Below are 19,231 nucleotides of genomic sequence, written 5' to 3'. Positions count from 1 at the left end.
GGGCTCCCTACTTAGGATCCCAATCGCCCCTCTCCCCAGTCAGAAGCAGGACTCCCCGGCCACTCCCCTTGGCCAGCATTCCACAGGTGCGGTGACCAGGTGGTCTGTGGGGTTGCCCCTCCCTGCCTTCCCAGCTTCTGTCCCCACTAGGTCCCCTGGGCCTTCCTTCCCAGCTCCTCTGGAAGGCTAACTCCACCTAGGTCCAAGCACACATGAGACCACACCTCCCCTTCCAAATTCCCTCATCGCTTTCCTACTCTCTTAGTCCCAACTCTGAAGGTGATGTGATACAATCTTGCTGACCTCTGGGACCTCAGCTCAGGACCCACTGTAGAGGACCAGATCGCAGATCAGATCACAGCAGACAGAATAAGCTGCTGCAAACACGCACTAGATCATGTGACTTCCTGCGTCACATCCTTCAGAGGTGGCTAATTGCCTTCAGAATTGAATACAAACTCCTGGCAGGACCTATGAGGCCACATGTGACCTGGGCCTCTGCCTCCTAGGTCAGTTTGTTCCCAATCCACTTCCTGCTCAAGCCACCTGAGTTCTTCCTTCCCCAAAGGTGCCCAGATCCTTCTAGCCTCAGGGCTGTTGGTTCTGCCCATCCTCCCCGGGAACTCTTCACTGGGGGAGGAAGGGGAGGTGGGCTTTGCAGACAGGATGAACCACAACTAGCACAGGTAAAGAACCCACCTGGAGAGGAGTCAACTTGGACGTCCCCTGACCAGTGAAGGCCTCCTCCAGCCAACCCTATGTGCCCTCCACCTCCCCTGTGTGCCCACGCGCAACTTAACAGCCTGGAGAAATGGGGAACAAGGACATTGATTTCTACTCTCTGAATTTAGAAAAAGAAACTGGGACAGAACGTGGCATCAGAAAACATGGGAAAAAAACAAATACCGTATGCTAACACATACATATGGAACCTAAAAAAAAATGGTTCTGATGAACCTAGGGGCAGGACAGGAATAAAGACGCAGACGTAGAGAATGGACTTGAGGACACGGGGAGGGGGAAGGGGAAGCTGGGACGAAGTGAGAGAATAGCATTGACATATATACACTACCAAATGTAAAATAGATAGCCAGTGGGAAGCAGCCGCATAGCACAGGGAGATGAGCTCGGTGCTTTGTGACCACCTAGAGGGGTGGGATAGGGAGGGTGGGAGGGAGACACAAGAGGGAGGGGATATGGGGATATATATATACGTATAGTTGATTCACTTTGTTATACAGCAGAAACTAACACAACATTGTAAAGCAATTATACTTCAATATGTTAAAAAAAAGACAACATGAAAGAAATTTTGGAAAATATTTTTAAATTTAAGATGCTAATGGTATATGTTGCCATTATAGACTATTTGGAAAATATACAATGTAGAAGGAAGAAAAAGTTATCCCAAAATGCACACACACACACACACACACATACAAGGACACAGTCATATTTTTGTCTGTCTACTGTTTATTTTGCATAATAAACATTACATATCTGTGTGTACACACACCATTTTATTTCCCATGCTTTCATTTAGCATTATAACATAAGCATTTTCTCATTCACTTTTGGTGAATATCACTTTGATAACTTTATTTCCCTGTGTTTGAACATTTAAGGTTTTCCCTAGCATTTTATTATTATAAATAATGTGCTGATGAACATCTTGGCAAAAACCTTGTTTTGACATAACTGATTATGTTCTTAGTTTAGATCTCCCCAAATCTAGTTTCTGGACCAAACAATATTTGCTCCTTACCATCTAACTGCTTGCTTTTCAAAGGCTTGTAACAATTTTTCTACTCAGTGAAATACTTGAGAATGCTTATTTTACCACCAGTTCTGTGCATTCACATTTTAAATTCTCTGCTAATTTGATTAGCCAAGGATGGAATATTGTTTCAATTTTAATTTTTTAATTTTATTTTTAAAAATTTCTAATTTTTAAATTTTTATTGGAATAGAATTGATTTACAATGTTGTATTAGTTTCAGGTGTACAGCAAAGTGATCAGTTTCAGGTGTACACATATATATTCTTTTTTAGATTCTTTTCCATTATAGGTTATTATAAGATATTGAGTATAATTCCCTCTGCTATACAGTAGGTCCTTGTTACTTATCTAGTTTTCAGTTTGAATTTTTAAATTACTGGTAAGGTTAAACACTTTTCTTTACCTTTCTAAAACTTTTCATCTTTTTTACTTTGGGGCAACAGTCTTTTTGTGCCATTTCCCTAAGTATCTTTAATGTCTCTGAGTTTTCCTTGTCAATTTATTTAACAAATATATAAATCCTTGTTCAGCGGAGTTAGCAGAATTTTAGAAGTCGGTCATAAAGCCAAAGAATATTTAAAGCCACTTGTTGGATTCCTTGCATAAACGTGTGTAAAGGATAAAACTCGCCAGCTCTCTGAGAACATTCTATGTGTGGCTGACATATGTGGTGGGGGTAAGGAACAGATAGGCTCAAAACAGCTATCTTCAAAGGTGACCCAAAAGTCCACAGTGAAACTTCCAGAGTAGGTCACTTGAGTATAAAATGGGAAAATAAAACTAAAATAAGATTAGAAAGGACGTGGGGTCCTTGATCCCTGGATTCCTTGAAAGGATATTGGATTCCATGATCTCTGTCCAGGAATGGCTTCACTTCAAGTTGGAGCACTGGCATATCCACAGGCAAGTGACAGTGCAGGGCTCTGCCAGCATATCTAGATCCCCAAAAGATGCTGAGTGAAATCACTACTTCAAAGGGGAACTGACATAGAAGGAAACAATTTTATTGGAGAAGGTTATGACCTCTAGGTGTATGATATGTGAGTAGTTGAACTAGATAGGTAATTGATAATCTCTTATAAAAGATCGTTCCTTCCACTGTCAAAGATTTGAGTAACTAACAATTTGAACCTTTCAATTCTGTGGTCTTCATAATTCTTGGACTCCCAGCGCCAGACGGTGCCCCTGGAGAGAATCTCACAGACCCTCTTTCCTGGAGGTGAGGGGGGTGTCATTATTGAAACTCTCCTGGAACCACTTTTCAGTATGTGGTTCTTGGAAAATGAAAGGAAAGATCTATGAGTTTAGGTTTAGATATTTGAGTTGCTTGAGAACAGAATTTCAATACTCTAATAATTAGTTCAGACAAGTTTCTATCCTATAGTAATTGTGGTTTTTTTTTTTACTGTAATAAAATCTTTAGAGATGATCAATGATTATTTATATGTAGTTATTAGAACATGATAGAATTCTAGGTGTATATCTATCATTGGGAAAGCCCTCATTACAGCCCTAACTAAAATTTTGCCTTTGAAACATTGGAAATTTCTGGGTAGGGAAAGGTAATTTTCCTTGAGAGTGACTCTCTTTCTCTTTTGCCAGTTTTAAAAAAATGTCCTTTACATATGTCCACTCATAAAGGAAGTTTTGCTGTGTAATGTATTGAAGAGTTAGTGATTGGCAAGGCTGAAATATTTACTTTACAAATACAGTACACTGACAAGCAACCGTGTTTCCAGACTCAATGGTTCCCGCTGGGTGCTAGACTCCAAATTGAGCAAGACAGGGACCCTAGGTACAAAGGTGAGAGAGGAACCATATACAAACCAGTGCATCAAGCAACCTGAAGAAAGTACAGGCCAATTTGGAACACTTGTTGTTAAGAATAGAATAGGGACCCTTAGAAATTTGAAGCTAAAAAGTTATGAGTCCTAACCTCCTATATTAATACTGTAGGAAGACACTGTCACCTAAGTAATAAAGAAATGAATTGCAATGGAATGTCCTAGACGTTTATCATAACACAAGAGAGAACAGTGAGGAGAATAATTTCCCTAGAGAACAAGGAAAGCATGCTAGGAAGATATAGGTTTACAAAGAGGCCTTCAAGTATAGAGGCTACAGAAAACTTGTCTTAAACATCCTTACTTGGGGTGATCAAGCTTCAAATAACCCCAAACTGAAGATACCTTTAGTAAGTTTCAGTGTTGAATATTAAATATAAATGTAAGTGCAGAACTAAGGCTACGTGATGGTTTTAAGCAAAAGAATATCTTTTGTAGAGGGTATAAGCTCCGACAATGTAGACATAACACAACAAATAGCGACTGGGGTGGGGTAGAGGTGAGGGTATATGGAAAAGAAAATAAGCTCTCTGATTGCCTTCTAGGTATGAACTGGGAGTAAAAGAATATTACTTCAAATTAAATATTGTGTCAGAGAAGGTTTTAGCTAATTATCAAGAAGGCTCATATTAAGAAACCAATGGGCTCAAAAAGAAGGGACAAAGATATTACATAAAGCTGTTAGTGTAAGTGTAGCCATTAGACCATAACTACAAACACTCTGAAATATCTAAACATACAGAAAAGAGAGACAGAGAATACAGATAACATAGTGAAAGACTACATAGCTATATCAATATATATTTTAAAATATAACAAGATTGGTATCAAATACATCAATTGATTCAATAACTTTAAGTGGACTATTCAAACAAAAAGATTTTAATATTTCTGTAAACTGCTATGGAGTAATTGCCTCCAAATATTATCAAGTGTAAAAGATAAAGTGGGAAAAGTTGCATACAGCATGCTACGTTTATCTAAAAAATGGGCTTATGAATATATATGCATATTTGCTCTTATTAAAATGAAACAATATACATATAGTTTACATATGTATATATACATATATAATACATATATTATGATATACATAATATACATATAATGTGAAATACATATAATGTAAAAATGGAGGAGGGAGCACAGGGAGAAAAGCTAGATTTCTCTGAACTTTCCTTCTTTGATAGATTTGACTCTTGAATCATATTAATATTTATACAAATATAAAACCAATTGAATCAAAGATATAGAAAACCCTAAAAGTAGAAATTAAAGTGAAACTAACATTCAGGCAGCAACAGAGCCACACAAAGAGCAATAATTTAAAGTCATTTAAAACACAATAATTGAATGGTGCATCCCTTGATAGCCATTCCCCAAGGATATAAATGAACTGAAAAATAATATCAAGCAGTTTTCAATAATTGCATTGGTAGTAATATTGATATCATTATTCTGAACTTATTATAATGGGAGAAAGCAAATAGGTAATTACGTGAGTATCACTGGAGAGTTTTTCAGCCTAAGAAAAAAGGATATAAATATGAAATCAAACAGTGAAGTGTTCTGTGGATACCCTGCAAAGGAGGGACCCTCCCCTCAGGTCTGATTTGTGTGTAGGGCCTGATGGTGCCGCCTCCATCCCCCAGAGGGTATGAAAGGCTCATGACTCAGAAAACTGAGGTCTCCGGGGGAGCAGGGCAGGCCTCTCACCAGGTCTGAAATGGCTTGCGAGTGTGAGGAAAAGAACCTGGCTGGGGTTTTACTGTGGTCAGGAGGCGGGGTCGGCATGAGGGTAAGCTGGTGGCGGGGGCTTGCTGGTTTGAAGCAGGGAGCATCTGGCCCTTCTTATCAGCTCACTCAGACGTGGGGTCAGGCAGGGGAGGCGGGGGAGGGGAGGGAGGCAAGGGATGAGGCTTAAAAGCTGTCAGCAGTCAAACATCAAAAAGCAGAGTTGGATTCCTTGTTACAGTAAGTAGATTTTGAATTGGGAATGGCAGTATGAATTCATGGTATATATTTCTTTTAAAATGTGAAAGAGAAGACATATTTCCTGATATATTCCCAGAAAGACCTAGAACTTAGTCAATAGTCATGAGTGTCCTTACTTCCTAGATTGTGGTCTCTCAATACTGTTTCCTACTAAAAAAAACCAAGTTTCCCTATAGAAATGGTAAATCCTGTATCAGGTGCAAGAACTGAGCAGGATGACCCTAGAATGACTTGTCACACTAAAAAGCAAGGATGGGGATGGGACTTCCCTTGTGGCGCAGTGTTAAGAATCCGCCTGCCAATGCAGGGGACACGGGTTCAAGCCCTGGTCCGGGAAGATCCCACGTGCCCACAGCAACTAAGCCCGTGCGCCACAACTACTGAGCCTGCGCTCTAGAGCCCGCGACCCACAACTACTGAAGCCCGTGGGCCTAGAGCCCATGCTCCGCAACAAGGGAAGCCACCGCAGTGAGAAGCCCGCGCACCAGGACAAAGAGCAGCCCCCGCTTGCCGCAACTAGAGAAAGCCCGCGCGCAGCAATGAAGACCCAACGCAGCCAAAAATAAATAAATAAAATAAACAAGTAAAAAGCAAGGATGCCTCTCAGAGACTACTGGGGTCACGCCTAAAGGACCCAGGAGCCGCTGTGAAGAGGTCCCCCGTGTCCCCAGTGGGGAAACTTTGATCTTCAGCTAAAAAAATATTGACTAACTACAGGGACTTGAAATGCACAAAATATATTTAAATTCCTCAAGTTCACAATGATTCCTTCAAAAAAAAAAGAAAGAAAAGAAACTCACTGGCCACCTCCAAAAGATATAAGGAAACCAGTCCACTCTGGCAAAGCAAGGGAGAAGGTCAAGCTTCCATCTGCCTTTCTTCCAGGAGCTGTGCCTCAGAGCAAACACGCAGTTGATTAGGGAGAGTTTCTCTTTATAGATGCACTCAGTAAGTGACGGGAGAAGGGAAATTGAAAAAGAATGTCAGCATTCTGCAAATCCTTCATGAAAAAATAAATCCAGGCAATGGTCATCAAAGGCTACTGACATCACAGAGACTGAGCATTGAGTGCAAGCAGAGAGCAGTACACACCTGGACCTCCGAGTGGGCTGCGAAGAAATCAGCTGGAATGGGATTTGGCCTCCGGATGGAAATACCAGTGTCCAGGAAACACAAGGGAGAGGGGCAAGTAAGAGGCGGAGGTAGAATCCAGATGTGGGCAAGTCTGCAGGACAAGGAACGTGTTTTCTTCAGTATACTGCAAGGAACAACAAAAACAAAAACAAAAACAAAACAGCAACAACAAAAAGAGGGCAAAGGAACCTATTTAAAGGAACAGATGAGAAGGTCTTGGACTTCAACCATGATGGAGTAAACTGGTTTTAGACTCACCCTCCCACTTCAAACAATGGTAAAATGGAACAAAATAGGTAAGGCACTCTCTTTGGGAACTGGGCCACAGCCAGCTCAGGCTGGCATCCTTGAGAGAAGAAACCATGCAATTTGAGCCATGTGCCTCCTGGCCCCGATTTCTGTGCGGGTGCAGGGAGGTGAGACCGAGTGGAGAGGAGGCATCTCCCCTTGTCGTGGGAGCAGAGACTGGAGACTGGGCTGCTGAGAAAGACGGGTTTGGTGGGCGTGATGCCGCAAGAGGAGGGGCTGTGTGCAGAAGGGCGGGCACGCAAACACCTCAGCTGAGGGTCCTTAGCCAGGGGTTGGACTTCCAAGTCCAGGGCAAGACTCTGCAAGGCCTGGCAGTCATTGGAAAAACAAATCTGTCCACCTAGATTTCTATATCTAAGGAAAATACCCTGTATAAAAAAAGGGTGAAATAAAGACATTTTCAGGTAAGCAGGAACCTAGAGAACTAGAACTCATTCCCAAAACACCAGGAAGTGCAATTTAAAACTACACGGAGATACCGTTACACACCCACCAGAAGGGTTAAAATTAAAAAGAGAGAGAACAGCAAATGCAGGGGAGGCTGCAGAGCGCGATGGGTTCTCAGACATTGCTGTGGGCATGTAAGCGGCGTGACCAGGTTGGAAACTCTCAGGCAGATACTTATAAAGTCAAATATACATCTTTCCCATGACCCAGCAATTCCACTCCAAGGCATTTGCCAAAGAGAAATGAAAGCATATTGCCACAAAAGGACTTGTGTGAGCAGCTATATCCAAAACCTGGGAACAATCCAAATATCCATCAACAGGGTATGTCCTAAGAGGCTATGTTACAGTATAAGCTGTGTTATATTTACACGGTGAAATACGACAAAGGAATAAAAAAGAATGAAGTCTTGGTACATAGGACATTGTGACTGAACCTCGAAGAACATATTACATTGGGTGAAAGAAGTTAGACACAGATGGGTACATGTTGCCTGCCCGCTTATGTGATTTTCTAGAACGGCAAAACTCCTCTATGATAACAGAAGTACGATCAGTGGTTTCTGGTGGGCTGGGCGGTGGCAGGATGGATTGCAAGGGGGTAGGAGGGGACTTTCAGGGGTGATGATGGAAAGCTTTTACATTTGGATTGATATGTTGATCACGCAAGTGTTTATATCTGACCAAACTCTGAGAACTATACACTTGAGATCTGTACAGTGTTTGGTATGTGAAAAATTTTACCTGAATTCAAAAAGCATTTTAAAATCAAACGAAAGCAATTCACGGGCCTTTTTGGAATTGATTTGGAAAAATCCACTGCTAAGGACACATCCATGAGGCAGTGGAGAAACTGGGGCACTGAATGAGTATTTGATGGTATTAAGGAAATATTTTTGGTGTGATAATAGTAGTATTATTGTGACAAAGGTACTGTTACTTTAGAAGAGTCCTGACTGTTAGAGATACACACTACCTATTTATGGAGGAAGAAATAGGATATCTGGGATTTACTTCAAAATAAATCAGTGGAGGTGAGAGGTGGAAGTGTCCAGGGGGTATGGATGACACCAGATGCCCATGTACAACAATTTTTGGAGCTGGGTGATAGGTACAGGGGGTCGTTACGTTACTCTTACTGCCTCTCTGTATGTGAGGCCGGGGCCTGGACTTGCCTCCTGGGACCTCGCAGCCTCAGTCCTGCTGCGTCCCCAGCCGGCCTCCCGCGCAGCCCCGCCCCGCGCCCATCCCTTAAAGAAGTTTCTGTTAAAATGTTTAAAGTACAGTAATTGCTAGAGTTTCAAACAAAAATTCAGCTTTGGGACTTTTCTTGAAAGCAAAAAAAAAAAAAAAAAAAGCAGTCCACCCGCATCAGGCCCAGTCGCCTTCCGCCATCTGCTGGAGCCGAGTGACCGGAGCACCACTGCTCCGAGGCTCTTCTGTTTGTCCCACCCGGAAGCGGAGGGGACCCGCCGGCCCGAGCCCACGCGGCCCCCGGAGCGCGAAGGCTGGGGCCGCAGCGCCATCTGGCGACACAGCGGGACCACTGCGCCCTTCGGGTAGAAACGCAGGCTCCGATGCGGGAGCGCGGCGAGGTCAGCGCAGGCGCAGAACCGCGGCGCTGGGACTGGCGCTAACCACACGTAAGGCCGCTGTTACGAGACTTTGGAGGTAAGACAGTTCCATGCTTCCGTCTAGCGTTTGTGCTGAGGTCATTGCACTTCTCAGAGTTGTGCTGACCCAGGGGGATGTAGACCCCGCAGCCTGTGCCAACGCGTGGGTTGCGCTGTATCGTCCGGCAGGGTGGGCCCCGGAGACCCAGAGGGTCCAGTCTGCTCGGTTTCCTGGAATCACGGATCCTTCTCAAAACAAACCCAAACTAAGTGCTGCCGGAATAGGACTGATGGGGATATAAACCGTTATCAACTGAAAAGCTCTGAATTCAGTTAAGGGCAAGTCTGTTCCAAAATACGATGGGAGAAATGGCTTTAACTGTCTCATGAAGCCTTTGGATCAATATTGCAACATGGAGCTAATTCTTTTTTTTTTTTTTTTTTAATTATTTATTTATTTCATTTATGGCTGTGTTGGGTCTTCGTTTCTGTGCGAGGGCTTTCTCTAGTTGTGGCAAGCGGGGGCCACTCTTCATCGCGGTGCGCGGGCCTCTCACTATCGCGGCCTCTCGTTGTGGAGCACAGGCTCCAGACGCGCAGGCTCAGTAATTGTGGCTCACGGGCCCAGCTGCTCTGCGGCATGTGGGATCTTCCCAGACCAGGGCTCGAACCTGTGTCCCCTGCATTGGCAGGCAGATTCTCAACCACTGCGCCACCACGGAAGCCCCGGAGCTAATTCTTTTGAATCATTTACTACTGCTGTAATAATAACTTACTGTCTGAAAACTTTAACCTTTTGGTATAAATTTACTAACTTGGAAACTTCAGACATATTGGCCCAATTAGCCATTATGTGTTTTAGGCATTTGTTGTGTCCACTGAATGTCAGGCAGTGTGTTAAAAGGATGAATATGACATTCCATGTTGTCAATAGGCACCCAGCCTGCAGCGAAAAAATACCCGAGAGACTTACTGATAGGGTATGATGGGTGTGACACTTGGCTATAGCGGATCCTGAGTATTATTTATAGGATTAAAATAGTGCATCATCTAGAGGAAGATCTCAGTAGTCAGACTTAGCAGTAACCACCCGAAAGATGTCACATTGGGATATGGATAGGAATGAACCCTATTGGGATTAGCATTCTGGTTCAGTTCCACTTCTATGCTGTTGGGAATGTTCTTCAGGTAAACTTTGGAGAGAGATTGAAGTGAGAGAGGTGTGCGGGAGGTTAGAATCTATCTTCCTGAGCTTACTGCGTGGAGTGTAGAGTTAGTTAACATGATTATAATTTTTATCGAGGGTCCGCCCTATGTCAGGTGCTCTGCTAAGCACTGCAGGTTTCTCCTCTGCCCTAGATACTCTGGTTATTCCCTCCAGCGGCAGGACCGTGTGAGGTCCTGGGGTGCAAAATTTAAGGAAGTGCTTGTGTTACCCAACGCAAGTTCCTGTGCCCGATGCCCAGTGAGGCCAAACAAACCGAAACATCGGGGTTTGGAGCAGAGAAAGGTTTATTGCAGGGCCATGCAAGGAAACAGGTGGCTCGTGCCCCCAAACCCCCAAGATCCTTGAAGGGTTTCAGCAAAGCACTTTTAAAGGCAAGGTGAGGGAGGGACGGGGTGTGGTTGGTTGTTGCAGATTTCTTGGTGTGGGAATCCTTTGTTCTTACAGCTGTTCACCGAGGTCAGGTCACGATGTTCCTGTAAACCTGCAACAAGACAAATGCTATCCTCTGTTTTGCAACATTTTATCTCTATGTGAATGGACTCTTAAAGGTCAGAGCCCTGAGAATAGGTTATCCTGTATATTTCAGGCTATAGACAATATTCTTGTACAAAAGGTGCAGAGCCAGCATGGCTAAGCACAGGCAACAGAGCACAAAGTTTAAAGTAAAAGGAACACAGATCCAACATGGAGTCAGAGTCATTCTTCCCTATTGCACTTGCTCTCAGAGGCTGACCCTCCACTTGCATGACCCTGAGAGCCCCTCCTTAAATTCAGTGCCCCCCCCCCCCCCCCCCCCCCCCCGTCCCCTGCAGCCACATGTGTGCCTCTCTCATCTGGCCCTGATTCCCATTTTCTGAATGAGGAAACAGAGAGGTTGATAATGCTTCTGCGATCACACAGCTTGGATGTTTCTGAGGTGGAACATGACTCCTATGGCTTTGTGTGACTCTGGCGTCCTTACACTTAACACCTAGGTTATGTGGTTTCTTCCTGTGGCTCTAGGGATCCCTGGCCATTTTTTAAAAAGATATCTCCACTGTTAGCAGCTTTACTTGATTACAAAGAAGTGGAGAAGGGCTCTGGGGTTCACCTCAGTGGGGAGCCTCAGGGGCCTGAGCTGTGAGTCCCTGCTTGGATGGGAACAATGGTGGGTTGGGACTTAGGTGCCATAGCCAAATGGCCACCTTAGGGCTGAGCGTACAACCTGACAGGTGAGGATGTTGCTGAAATTTGGCCTCTGTACACCAGTGCCGGATTAAATCTCAGACACAGAGTTTTGGGTGAAGTAGAAGGAAGTACCTTTATTGCTTTGCCGGGCAAAGGGGGCCACGGCGGGCTAATGCCTTTAAGGCTGTGTGTCCCACGCTGGAGGGGGGCAGTGAGGAGTCTTATAGTGTTCAAGGAGGGGGCGTGATCAGCTCGGGCACGTTCTTCTGATTGGCTGGTGGTGAGGTCATCGAGAGTCACCATCATCCACCTGGTTCCAAGCGGTCTGGGGTCTGCGTGCTTGTGGGCAGCATCCAGTTAACTTCTTCCACCTGGAGGGGGCTTCAGTATCTGCAAAACAGCTCAAAGGACATGGCTCAGAATAGTATCTATAGTCCTTGAGGAAGAACTACAGGTCCTTGACTTTGTTTAATGGCTAAAGTATTATTATTTTGTCTTGCTTGACTGTTTTCCTTTCTTTCTGTATTTTCTCACTTCTCTGATTACATTCATTCTTTAACTAAAGGTTTTTTTTACAGACAAAAGGCAGGCAGAGGACAGGAGTGGGGGTCTGTTCTGGAAAGGCCTCACAGGGTCCTGCGTGGTTACAAAGGCTTCTGCAGCTGCCATGGACGGGCCTGGTTGTGTACAGCAAGCCCTCCCTGTGGGGAACCAGCCCTCACTCTTCTCTTACCACCCCACCGAGGCCACACGTGCCTCTTGGCACTTGTCACAGACTGAAGCTCTATTTTGCATTGTCACTTAATACAAACACTGATGCTGATCGTGTTGGAAGTCGTAGCAGCATCTCCCATCTCTTGTGAGCCGGGCAGGACAGTCCCCTGTTTCCTGTGCTATCTCGTTATGCTTCGTGACAATCTCATGGGAGAAGAATCATCCCCATTTGGGATAAAGAAGATGTGGTACATGTATACAATGGAATATTAGTCAGCCAGAAAAAAGAATGAAATAATGCCATGTGCAGCAACATGGATGGACCCAGAGATTATCATACTGAGTGAAGTAAGTCAGGCAGAGAAAGACAAATACCATATGATATCGCTTAGATATGGAATATAAAATGACACAAATGAACTTATCTACGAAACAGAAATAGACTCACAGACATAGAGAAGGGACTTGTGGTTGTCCGGGCTGGGATGGAGGAGGGATGGATTGGGAGTTTGGGATTAGCAGGTGCAAACTATTATATAGAGAATGGATAAACCATTAGGTCCTACTGTATAGCACAGCAGCCTATATTCAATATCCTGTGGTAAACCAATGTGGAAAAGAATTTAAGAAAAGAATCATCCCTATCTGACAGATGGGGATCTGAGGCTCAGAGGGTGAAGTGACTTGGTCCGTGGCACACAAGTGGTCTGTGTGAGAGCAGGTGACACTCAGGTCCTTGTGTGATTCCACTGCTCCAGACGCCCTCTCTGCAGCCTCTCTGTGTGTAAAGGACTCTCTCCTCGTGCACTACTAAGTGAAGGAGGTGGCCGCTGCCTCATCTGTTTTTTGTGGTGAGGATGACACTCCACTAAGGCCTGTTCAAAGAGTGTGGACCAGGTGCTTAATGGTGTGGAAAGACCCAGAGGAAGTGCTGAGATAACCATGCTGCTGGCGAGTGAGATTAGGACCAAGGAGAAGCAGAGCCTCCGGCACCAGGGCTGTGCTGTCTGTCCTGGGGGGTCCGCCTGCCTCGGAGCCGACTCAGGGTAACCTGCTCTTTCATTGACAGGACGTGGGCACCTAGAAACTCAGAACGGCTCACTTGGTACTTGTTTGAAAAATAACCGCATTCTTAAAATTTTGGAAATATTGTTTTTTCATTAGCAATGTCTGCTTGTAATTGGATATTTATTCCAATGAGAAATAATGACCGGGTTCACTTCTAAAATGTTACAAAAGTGATACACATTCAGTTTTTTTTCTCACATTCTGCATAATATCCGTTAAGTCTTCTTTTGGCATGAAAATGCATCTTCATGGGTCAGCAGCTGCTTTGGAGAGATGTGGACCTGGGTGCACCATCTTTCCTCACCCCTTATCACTGTGGTGACAACTTTCACAGGAGAGCAATAATAATACTGACTTTGGGGGTTTATTTTGAGAATGACATAAGATGTGTGAAATGGCTGTTATGGGCTGAATTGTGTCCCCCCAGATTCATACGTTGATGGAGTTCTAACTCCCAGTACCTCAGAATGTGATTGTATTTGAAGATAAGGTCTTTAAAGAGATAATTTATGTTAAAATGAGGTTACTAGGGTGGGTCCTAATCCAATATGACTGGTGTCCTTATAGGAAGAGGAGATTAGGACACAGACACACACAGAGGGAGGACCAAGCGAGGACACAGGGAGAAGATGGCCGTCTATGAGCCAAGGAGAGAGACTTCAGAGGAAGCCAGCCCTGACGACACCTTGATCTTGGCCTTCCAGCCTCCAGAACTGTAAGAAAATCCATTTCTGTTGTTTGCCCAGTCTGTGGTACTTCCTGATGGCAGCCCCAGCAGACTGCCACACCTGCTCTCCCAGGCCTAGTATATATTAGGCCCCCGGTAAGTCCTGATTTCTTTTTCCTCTTTATTGTCTTCTTTTGGGAGGCACCTGATTATTATTATTACTTTTTAATAACGGTCACCTTAATAGCAACAGTTTTTTTTCTTTTTTTGTTTTTTGTCAGTATATTTTAATTGAAGTATAGTTGATTTACAATGTTGTGTTAATTTCTGCTTACAGCAAAGTGATTCAGTTATACATATATATACATTCTTTTTTTTAAATATTCTTTTCCTTTATGGTTTATCATAAGATATTGAATATAGTTCTCTGTGCTATACAGTAGGACCTTGCTGTTTATCCATTCTATATATAAAAGCTTACATCTGCTAATCCCAACTTCCCACTCCATCCCTCCCCCAATCCCCACCCAATCCTTGGCAACCACCAGTCAGGTCTCTATGTTTGTGATTCTGTTTCTCTTTCTGACTTACTTCACTTTGTATGATAATCAGTAGTTGCATCCGTGTTGCTGCATATGGCGTTATTTCATTCTTTTTTATGGCTGAATAATATTCCAGTGTGTGTGTGTGTGTGTGTGTGTGTGTGTGTGTGTGTGTGTATCACATCTTCTTTATCCATTCATCTGTCAATGGACATTTAGGTTGTTTCCATGACTTGGCTATTGTGAATAGTGCTGCTATGAACATAGGGGTGCATGTATCTTTTTGAATTATAGTATTGTCTGGACATATGCCCAGGAGTGGGATTGCTGGATCATATGGTAGGTCTATTTTTAGTTTTCTGAGGAACCTCCATACTGTTCTCCATAGTGGCTGCACCAATTTACATTCCCACCAACAGTGTAGGTGGGTTCCCTTTTCTCTACACCCTCTCCAGCATTTGCTATTTGTAGACTTTTTAATGATGGCCATTCTGACCCGTGTGAGGTGGTACCTTGTTGTAGTTTTGATTTGCATTTCTCTAATAATTAGTGATGTTGAACATCTTTTCATGGGGAGGCACCAGATTTTATTAATTCACTTTCTTGAGGTTGGGAATTGTGTCGTGCTCATTTTGGCTTTGGCAATGTCTAACACACTCAAGGTTTACAGCATGAGTGAATCCGGATGCTGTTTCTCAAAGTGTGTTCTGTGGCACAGAGTCCCAAAAGACTGCATTTGAAAAAGGGTCCCCTCGTCAGATGACTTTGGGAAACACTGTGATCCGGCTTGTGGAGGGGACATGGGATTCATCGGGGAGGGGGCTACGTCTGTGGTTCCCAGGAGCCCACCGACAGGAGAGCAGAGGCCTTTCTTGTGGGTCTGTGACTCCTTGTTGCAGGGGCGAGCCTGTGGTGACTAACTCGACACTTGGCAATCACACGTGCGACTGAGATCCACTTGTGCAATAATGATTGCAGTCATCTAAGGAATTTGAAGATTCGCTTCAGTTGATGAAACTTGAAACTTGATGGAAAATTTTCCTAATAGCTTTTTAACCCTGGTTGGCAGGTATTTTCTCAATACCTATTCATGACCTTATTTATAACTTGGGCAATATGTGTTTCTTATAGATGCAAGAACGTAACATTGGCTCCAGATGTTATGGAGCCATCACATACATTTATTTCATAAAATATCACAAGGTTCACAAACCAAGATGATTTGACTTACATAAAGCAGGGTAACCCATTGTTTGTTTGAGGAGTTTGTTTCCTAGTTGAATTTTGGATCACCATGACCCGATGATGTCTTGCTGATGATGTCTTCCTGTTTATGGTGGGGAAACCCTGCAGGCACAGCTTCACAACTCTACTGCCTTTAGCTTTCTAGGAGTGATTTACTTGCATTGCTCCTATGTGTTATCTACCGTGGTCCAACGTTGTCTAAGTTGACTTGGAATACAGCAAGGCTTGATTGCAGTTTCCCTTCTAAATGGGCCGTAGATCTGTCCAGCTGTCACTGTCGGAAAACTGTGCTCACAGACGTGTGTTGCTTTATGCTAATTACGTTGTGTATGTTTTAATTAATCTACACTTTTTTTTTTTTTTTAAATTAGGGAAAGCCAGTAACTACCTCACACTCTCCAGCTTTACATTCTTTTACTTTAGAGGCAATTCATATTCCTGCTAGGACTCACTGCCTGTAGAGCTGTGGCCGCATAGGGAGAAGTCTCTGGGTCTTTGGTTGCTGAAACACTGGAGAACCTGTGATTGGTGGCCTTGGCTCAACTTAAGGGGGCCAGGGGGTGTTTTTCATGTGCTGAGGCTCCTTCACCCTTTCCCCAGCAGTCCTTGGACTAGCCCTGGAGCTGGCCTGGCTAGCACCCTGTCCTCCTGGAAGTTAAGAAATAAAGAAAGAAAGAACGAAAAGACCGGCATTTATTGAGTGTGAAATCTGTGTCAGGCATCTGCTAAGGTCTTTACGGGGATCATCTCATTTTATCTTTACAAAAACTCCATGAGGAAGGTTCTTTTGTAGAGGATTATAATCATAAGTGTACTACGTTGCAGTGGTTACGCAGCTCATGAAACAACAATTTAAATTTTTTTAAAAGAAATCAAAGTTGTACACGGACCTGATTTAAAAAAACAAAATAGTTTTACAAGGTTTGTTGAAAGGCACACATCCCCAACTCAGAGCTCCCCTGTCTATGTCACCTCCCTCCCATGACACCTCCCCCCGAGGTCATCGCTTTTGCATTGTACCGATGTATTCCGTGCTGGCACGACTCCTCCTGGGCTTCTCAGTTTTAAGCATGGTCTTTTCTCTGTGAAGACGAGAATGCACACCTGTCCCTACCTCTACGCCTACCATACACACTCATAGGCTTACGTCCACCCGTCCGCTTCCTATACTTACCCTGCAATTCTGATGAGAGCCGTGTCCGCCGTCACAACTACATGAATGCTGTTTGAAGCTCAGCCACGTAGTAAATTATGGTCACTGTTTATTGCACATTTTTTGTTTTGTTTTTCCAGGAGTCAGTTTTCTTTGATTTTCTCTGCCAGTCGCTCAGTGTGGTGCATTCATCACGAGGTCGTTTGTGTTAACCCTCGAGACCTCTGGGTGCCGTCCCTACTCTCAAGTTTCCTTCCTGAGGAAAACCTCTCCCAGAGCTCCCATCCTGGGCCATCCAGTCTGCACCATTTGCTCCTGAAACCTGTGTTCCAGAAACGCTTTTTTCTTTCTTTCTAACTCTCAAGCACACCTGCTGGTCATCTCCTAAGAAAGGCTCATGGGAAGCCTGGGTCTGAAAAGCATCATTATTTCACCCTACACTTACTGCATTTCTAGGTAGGAAATAATTTCCCTTGAGAACTTCGGTGGCGTCTGTCCACCGTCTTTGGCTCCTGGTTTGTTGCCCAGAATCCTGAAACCACCCGGGTTCTGGATCCTTAGACGGACCTCTTTTTTCTTTTGCCTCTTCCTCTCTGGAAGTTTGAAGGATCCTTTGTTTGTCCTCAGAGCTCTGAATTTTCACCATAATGTATGTTCCTATGGGTCCAGCTTCATCAGTTGTATTTGGGCTTCTCGTAAGCCCCTTTCATCCAGAATTCTGTGACCTGGGACATTTTCTAGAATGATTTGTTAGCTAATTTCTTCCCCTTGGCCTTCACAGTTCTTTCTGTCTGGAAACTCCCATTATTTGGATATTTGACCTCCTGGGATGATTCTTTAATTTTCTTATTCTTTCTCTCCTGTTAACCAATTTATTTTGCTCTGTGAGATTTCTTTGATTTTGCACCCCAATATTTTCGTTGACTTTTTTCCATCTTTCTTATAATATTCTGAGTTGCCAATAACTCTCTTCTGTTCTCCAAACATTCCTTTTCATGATCTCTGTCTATGTTATACGGTTGTGAGCTCTGGTCTCCTCTTTCCGGGGACATTAAGGAAAGCTTTTCCCTTCTTCACACACAGTCTCAGTCTCCCTCAACAAGCTTCGTTCTGTCCATTTGTTTTGGTCACTCTTTCCTGGGTGATCTGCTTTCCTCTACTGGTTCCTGTCTGCTCACCTTTATACACACATGACAAAATGCCCATGGCATCTCTGAGTTCCTGGGGCTGTGGGCTGGGAGCTGGGCGGTGGGCTGGGTCACCCAGGTGGTGGGTTGTAGCTCCCACCCCATGTCAAGGTCTGTAGGTCTTTCCTCACGGGTGGTCGTGAAACAGAGCAGGACCCTATGGTCCTCGCCCCCCATGTCCTCCACCTGCCTTTTGTCTGTGGAAAAACTTTAGCCGAAGAATAAGTTTAATCAGAGAAGTGAGGAAATGCAGAAGCAAAGAAAAACAGTCAAACAGGACATAACAATAATAATTTAGTCATTAAGCAAAGTCAAGGACCTTTAGTTCCTCCTCAAGGGCTATAGATCATATTCTGAGCCGTATCCTGCGAGCTGTCTTATAGATACTGAAACCCTCACCAGGTGGAAGAAGTTAACTCCATGATGACCAGACTGTAGCCACGACATAAGCTGCCACAGTTCCGAGAACTGGCCTCAAGAAAATGGGAACAAACCGACCCTGGAACTGAAGATTAATTATATTGATACTTAAAACAATCAAGATGATGCTGATCAAGATGAAACTGATGACCAATTTCAACATGACTGTCTGAGCTGCCTATGCTGTTTCTGCATGGAGCCCCCTTCCTCAGGCTATAAAAGCTTTTGCCCCGATTGTCAGTGGGGTCGACTCAGCCCTCCCCCATGGTTGCTGGCCTCCAAAATAAAGCAGACTTTCCTTTCCACCAACCTGGCCTCTTTATTGGTTTTTGAGCGGCGAGCAGCTAGACGCCACTTTCGGTTACAGTCGGATCCCCCAGAGGATATTCCCTGTGTCCCCTGCCTGGAGGCGACAGGCCTTGCTGCCCAGTGGGCGAAAGGCTGGCATCTCGGCATCCGTGGGCTGTGTGCACTTAACCCCTCTGTTCCTACAGGAACTCCCGTCCTCATCTGTGTCCAGTGACCGCTGGCCCAGGGACCTCTGTTATGGACCTCTGGCCTCCCCTGGAGGGGGAGGGACAGTGTCCTGGTAAGCAGAGTGGGATGGGGACTCTCGCTGCCTTGTGACCTGCGTTCAATACCCCTCCCACCCTTGAAACCCCTCCCTCCGCTCCCAGAGGCCCTTGTGCCACCAGTGCCCCAGCCTGTTGGGTTCTCTG

At 44.4% G+C, this 19,231-nt stretch overlaps 1 long non-coding RNA gene across 1 annotated transcript; it reads left to right on the top strand.

Annotated features, from left to right (window-relative positions):
* The first annotated feature begins 9,129 nt into the window (after window positions 1-9,129).
* Window positions 9,130-18,635, top strand: LOC133092586 (uncharacterized). Its single transcript, XR_009701079.1, has 3 exons — window positions 9,130-9,179; window positions 13,866-14,121; window positions 18,495-18,635. It is a non-coding gene; the product is annotated as an uncharacterized LOC133092586 (long non-coding RNA).
* The last annotated feature ends 596 nt before the right edge of the window (window positions 18,636-19,231 follow it).

The sequence above is a fragment of the Eubalaena glacialis genome, chromosome 1, assembly GCF_028564815.1.
Source record: "Eubalaena glacialis isolate mEubGla1 chromosome 1, mEubGla1.1.hap2.+ XY, whole genome shotgun sequence".
Lineage (NCBI taxonomy): Eukaryota > Metazoa > Chordata > Mammalia > Artiodactyla > Balaenidae > Eubalaena > Eubalaena glacialis.
The sequence above is the reverse complement of the archived record's forward strand: the minus strand, read 5'-3'. Positions and strand labels throughout refer to the sequence as shown.